At 31.9% G+C, this 6,587-nt stretch overlaps 1 long non-coding RNA gene across 1 annotated transcript in view; it reads left to right on the top strand.

Moving 5' to 3' along the window:
• The first annotated feature begins 5,706 nt into the window (after nt 1-5,706).
• The window catches only part of LOC115034089, a 2,622-nt gene continuing 1,741 nt past the window's right edge, over nt 5,707-6,587 (top strand). The window contains exons 1-2 of the long non-coding RNA XR_003839479.1: nt 5,707-6,154; nt 6,228-6,348. This is a non-coding gene — a long non-coding RNA (uncharacterized LOC115034089). The remainder of the gene's footprint in view (nt 6,155-6,227; nt 6,349-6,587) is intronic.

Raw genomic sequence — 6,587 nt, 5'->3', positions numbered from 1 at the left:
ATAAAATAACTATTGTAAATTTGTTAGTTAGAATATATCTCAAATAATTGTTATGTATATAATTTAAACCACAATCAATTTAAATATTTAATTTTAAGGGGGCTGGAGCGACGGAGCGTGAGTCATTTTTTGGTCGAAAACATATCTCACGACTTTAATCATTACGCTCAATATAATGCTCTGATATTAATTTTGAAAGCAGATTTGAATTTGTCACTAAATTATCTATGCTTTAACAATTTTATTTTATTTACTTAGAAATATACTAAAAAAAGAGTAAAAATAGATCATATTCATAATTAAAATTCAAATATATTTGATACGGTACACGTTTTGATGGTGTGCCGCCGTTAGTTAAGAATGTGAATTAGTCAGTTTAAATCTTTATAATATTTGTTTTATTTCAACAAGATGTCAAAATTAATTATCCTATGCTACATACAATAGGGGAATAGAGTTATTTTTTTCGATCACAGCATACCTTGGTAGACTTACGCCATATATTCCGTGAATTTTATTACATTGTAAAGGACTACATATTTACATAATTACTCCAGTAGGTACAATGATGGATGGAATCGGTAGTTTGAGTTAGGCCCACTTAAATAAGTAGCGTCTAATCAGGCGCGCGTGGGGGGACTTGTTTTATATGTGACTTGAAAAGGACATATTTTTATTTATCCGGCCGAGACTAGGTTGTCTGGTGTAGTGTCCCTTGATTGAAAAGATGTCGAAATGAATTTGACCCCCTTGGCAATCGTTGGTCACTCGCGTCTTATCACGATAGTTCTTAACTACGGTTTGAATCGCCAAGTTAACTCTGATAGTGATACACGGAGTTGATGGCGCATCGAGTACCCGCGCCGAAGTTCTGCAGGTATATATACCATTCCCCGACGTCAGATATAAAGAGGCCTAACCACCGCTATTACTCCGTGAATATATTAATTAACATGGCTATTAACATGCATCTGCATGTTTTTTTTTGCTACACAGGAAAACATGCTAACTGATATACAAATCCGTTTCATAACAATAATAATAGTAATATGAAGTTTGATAGTGCATGTTTTAGCATGTTTTGGGTGTAAAGGCATATTTGACATATAGTCGACTTTTTACAGTCGTTAGTGCATATTATTTCATGGAAATATTTTTTAGACATATTATTTGAAAAGTTTCTTGTTTCTTATTTATTTTTCCGTTTACAAAATGATAGTGTTTTGGTTTATTTTTATTCTCGCGTGAATGTGTGAGTACCTATAATATCCTAGTAGGACTTATTTGGATTATATGCGTTTTACGTAGTACCGCGGAAACAATGTAATCGCGACCACTACCATCCTCCCCCGTTTAAAGTTCGTCGTCGAAACGAACCTGTACAGGCATGTACACGCGTGCAGCTTCTCACCAACCCGCATTTATAATTTTGTACATTGGTACAGTATAGTTTTCTTGCACTCACTAGTCACCGATGAGTTTACTCGTATGATTCGTTTGTCCGTTCAATTTCCCGTTTTAGTGTGAGGTACCGTACACATTATTCATATTATGGGTGTACACAAATTAGACAAAAATGACTGCTTAATTAAGATTTTTAAAGATAACAAAGCTATTTGAACTTCATAAGTATTAAATTTATTTTTTATTTTATCAATTTTGACTGTTAAATATATAAAATTTAAAAGGAATAAAATACTTTTAAAATGTATTGATTTATTCTTATTATTTAAAAATTTGCTGATGATTTTTTTACATAATGCATATTTTGAGTGCATAATTTAAAAATGTTAGGGCATATAAATGCATATTTTCGAACTTTTTAGTGCATATTTTGACAATTTTTAGTGCATGAATGCATGCTTATTTATGCAATTTTTAGTGCTTGAAGTTACGAGCCCTGTTAATTAATAATAACCCATGGCCATTCGTCCGTGGGAAACTACCATGCCTGCTGGGACGGTTCCCGGGGTACCACGGCTCTTCGGCCTTCGTCGGATACGTAGTCAGTATATGCACCCGTAATAGGTCTGGAGCCCTGGTCTACGGTCGTCGATTCCTTCTACGGTTATCTGTGACTACTTGCGACCGTATTGACCATCAGATTGTGGCGATTCTCAAAGTGTTGCACACAGGGTCGTATCGGTCTGTTCTATTGTAGTGGCTTTTTTTTAGTTGCTGGAACGGTCATCAGCTTCAGATGTATATTCCGGTTTCCAGTCTTTGTCGTTTGATGAGTGGTTGAAGACTGTTAAAGTTTTGAACATATGGGGTTGAATTAGTGATCTTTTTGCTGAATTTTGAGAGTAGTAGGTACACTGAACGTACCGACTAGTAAACGTATCGAATATTCGGTTATTCGGTGTGTTTACTGTCAGGATGGTTTAGCGGTATCTGAGTCATTTTTTTGGTCACAGCCATGAGGAAGGTACTGCCATCTTCATCATGACCTCTCCCTATGCCTAGACTAAATATTTAACTAACTAAATACAATTTTTAAAATGTGCCTCGATCGATCCCTCGTACATGTTGTGGAAAGAAAGAATATCTTGTCAGAATGTAAATCGGGGTAATCGTTGCGACCTATTGTTGGAATTAGAATCGTATGTTGGAGTGAAAAATAAATATTTTTTCAAGATCACAATATTACATACTGACATGTGCGTGCCGCTACAATTGACTTGCATGGACGCCACACGCACTAATAATCATTTACGACTAAAACATAGATCACGCATGGTGACGAAGAGATTAAAAATTGCCTATATGATTTTCCTTAAATTAATGCTATAGGGAGGCCCCTTAAAGCATAAAAAATGTAGAGGAGAATTTAAATTTGCTTTCAAAATTTAAATCGGAACATCCTCCTGTGCTTAGTGATTGAAGTCACTGGCAGTATTTTTTGAAAAAAAAATGTTTGTAATTTTATAAAGAAATATTTGTTGACTTGTGCATGTGCATAGGTAAAATTATAGACGTACATATCCGGTCACAATGATGTCTCTATTATAGAGACATCATTGTGTCATCAGTCGTTAGTTGTATAGAGACTCTATACAACATGATCAGTACTATGAATTACACACACTAATTTACTTTCAACATATTCACAAGACCCGGCCATATAAACTGAAATATAAAATGCCTAGTTTTTACTCCTTAGAATGGATTACGCTCCAGCCCCCTTAATAATATTACATACTTATTATTTATTAGATAATATTTTAATTTATAATTTCACAATAATAATATTAATAAATATATATTTTATACGAGCAGCGGCTCACCGGGAAATTTCCCGGTATCCCGGTCATCCAGTCCACCACTGTACCTTCTCACTAGAAAATTCCAAAAATTCAGAATTTTAATTAAATATAATAACTAATAAGTATATTGGTAAAGGATAAGTGGTATTATCCACCCTGTGTATACCTTATAATATTTATTTTGCTATCATGCTTGCAAGGCTGGGCATTAACGAGTTAAAAAGTTAAAGTTAAGTTACTTTTAACCAAGTTACTTAACGAGTTACTTTTTTTTAAGAAGTAACTGCTATCTTAACGAATTACTTTTTTTTTAAAGTAACTTATAACTTAACTCGTTAATTCATTTTATAATCACGTTAAATTATATACTTTTATAATTAATTTGATTATTAATATTAAGTTCATAGTTGGTAATAACAAAGTAAAATTTAAAAGTTTTACCATCACTTTGGAAAACTTTTAGGTAAAAAAATAAAATATACAAATAATTTAATTATTTTGTTGGATTTCATAATATATAAGTACTTACAACAAAATACATTTTTTTAAGATATAAAGACCTACATTATAATATTATGTTATTTGTAGATCTTTAACATGAGGTGTAAATGGTGTAATTATAAGTTTTATATGAAAAAAAAAGTAAATTATTTTTAACTAAGTTAAGTTACTTATTTTTTCCAACTAACTTGTAACTTTAACAAGTTAAATAAAAAAGGAAAGTAACTTTTAACTTTAAACTTAACTTACATTTTTCCAAATTAACTTAACTTAACGAGTTAAAAAAAATAGTTAACTTGCCCAGCCTTGCATGCTTGTACCTGATCTTCCTGAGTAACCAATGGCAACCATTTGTATACAAAAAAAAATTAAAATACTAATTTATATACTATAACTATGTATATTATATTATATTATAATCTGCACCTATAATGTCAACCATTTATAAACAAAAAAAAAATATTTAAATTTCTACCGTGAATTTCAAGATCGCTGTATGACCACTTCATTAAATGTGAATATCGGGAAATCCTTCCTTATTTTATATCTAGATCATTAGAGGAACCACTATTCCAAATGACGTCAAGTTCGTACGCTTAATGTATTTTGGCGACAATATTATTTATTTAAATTTGAATGAATAGATGCCGCCGCTGTTGTATTCTTAAAACCCCATATTTCCCCTTTAGGAATTGATTATCCAAAAATTCTTTCGAATCGGACGTTTACGACTTTACGTCATAATCTGTTTGTATGTCAAATTCTAGACTGATCCATTCAGTGGTTTGGGCTGCACGTTGATAGATCAGTTAGTTACCTTATCGTTTTATATACATATAATATTGAGGTATAAATGTATAATACATAGTACATACGTTATATAAATTATAAATGTATATGATATCACGTAAGATATACATATAATAATGCAATATTTTTCTGTTCACTATAATAATTATTACTAATATTGCTTCCGTAGAAGAAACAGCGATCCACCTGGCCCCAAGTGTTAATTCGCGTAAACTGTACAATAAAGTCGTCGGACGGACAGCCGAAAGTAACAGTAAAAAACATGATATCGTAATTAACCACACTTATAGATTATAATACCTATAACTATATATATTCACCTTTGATGATAAGCACATTAGGTATTATCATGGCGTAGCAGGTATAGCTATTAAATGAATATTATGAAAAATTGGCGATACGCTGGCACGCTGCACATAATATACCGCTACAACCGGTGATTGCGACAACACGTCGTAGCAGGGCATTGATGGTTGTCCACCGTCACGAGTATGCGTACCATAAGGTACCATAATATTATGTATGATATACACAAACGACGACTAGGATTACGTAGGTTAAGGGGGTTTAGGTTATGTGATATATTATATTATGTTGGACATTGACGGTTGTCCGCCGTCAAGAGTATGCGTACTATAATGTACCATAATATTATGTATGATATATACGAACGACGACTACGATTACGTAGGTTAAGGGGGTTATAACCTCATGAGGTTATGTGATATATTATATTAGGTTGGGTGAATTTTGGTTCGGCGCATTCGAATTTTTTTTTCTTGTCATGGGCCCCCTAAATTTAATGTAAAACTGCCAAAGCCTCCTTAGTTAAAAACATTAATATTATAATATACTAAAACTACATATTTGCGTGTTCTATTTCAAACAGATAAATTATTGACAATGATTAATGATCTTGTCGGTTATTCAATAACTAATTAACCTGCCCCACTTGATTTCAAGTCAAAAATAATTAAGGGTTTTTTTAAAAAACTCTTAAAGAATATAGTTTAAATAAAATAAATATTTCACGACTCCCCCCCCCCCCCCCCCCAATACTATAGCCACGGCCCACAGCCCCCAGTTTAAGAAGCATTATCCTATATGGCTATATACAATATGTTATGGTCATGATAGGTAATACAATTTACAATTTGATATTTCGGAGTGGGTTAAGCCCTTCCCCTAGTTATAGCACTCATATTATATTCATATAGGTAATCATATATAATACATAATGTGAATTTAATTCTTCATGAGATATATGTAAATATATTTTTATAATTCAATTTCTGAACACAACTTCTAGCTCCACCCATAATTATTATTGATTGTTATCATCAATGACGCATTATCTAAGTAAAATGTAATTTAACTTTACAATTTAAATAATATGTTGATTTGATATTATATTTTTTATTTTACAACAGACCTTCGGCGGTGGACGACGTGTAGATATCCATCACACGCAGACATTGATGGATACGTCATAACTCATAACAATATTATATCACTAGCAAACACTACAAAGACGAAACGTCAAAATAATATTATACATTTTATTCTAATGACGTGCTGTGCGTATTATATACAATAATATACATAATATCATAATAAGCGTATATTAATAAAGCCATCATTTTCAAATAGGTATACGAATTCGATGTTAGCCCCGCGATATCATATTATTTTACCTACTTATTAATATTGGCAGTCAATGCATTGTCCAGCACACAGAACGCCCGCGGAGCGTATTACTATTATTATGACGGTCGTATAATTTTTTATTAGTAAATTATCGTGTTATATATAATACTATTGTATAATAGTACATTTTAAATACGGGGTGATCCATTGAACGGCATTCATATCATTTCAAAAAACACTAACGTTTTTGAACACATTTCTTTTACAAAATGTTAAGACTTAATGGTCATAACAAAATAACATTATTATTAATGTATCGTATCAGTTAAGTTTTAACTCTATTTAATGAGAACATCTACATTT

The sequence above is a fragment of the Acyrthosiphon pisum genome, chromosome A2, assembly GCF_005508785.2.
Source record: "Acyrthosiphon pisum isolate AL4f chromosome A2, pea_aphid_22Mar2018_4r6ur, whole genome shotgun sequence".
Taxonomy (NCBI): Eukaryota; Metazoa; Arthropoda; class Insecta; order Hemiptera; family Aphididae; genus Acyrthosiphon; species Acyrthosiphon pisum.
This window is presented reverse-complemented; position numbering and strand designations above follow the sequence as displayed.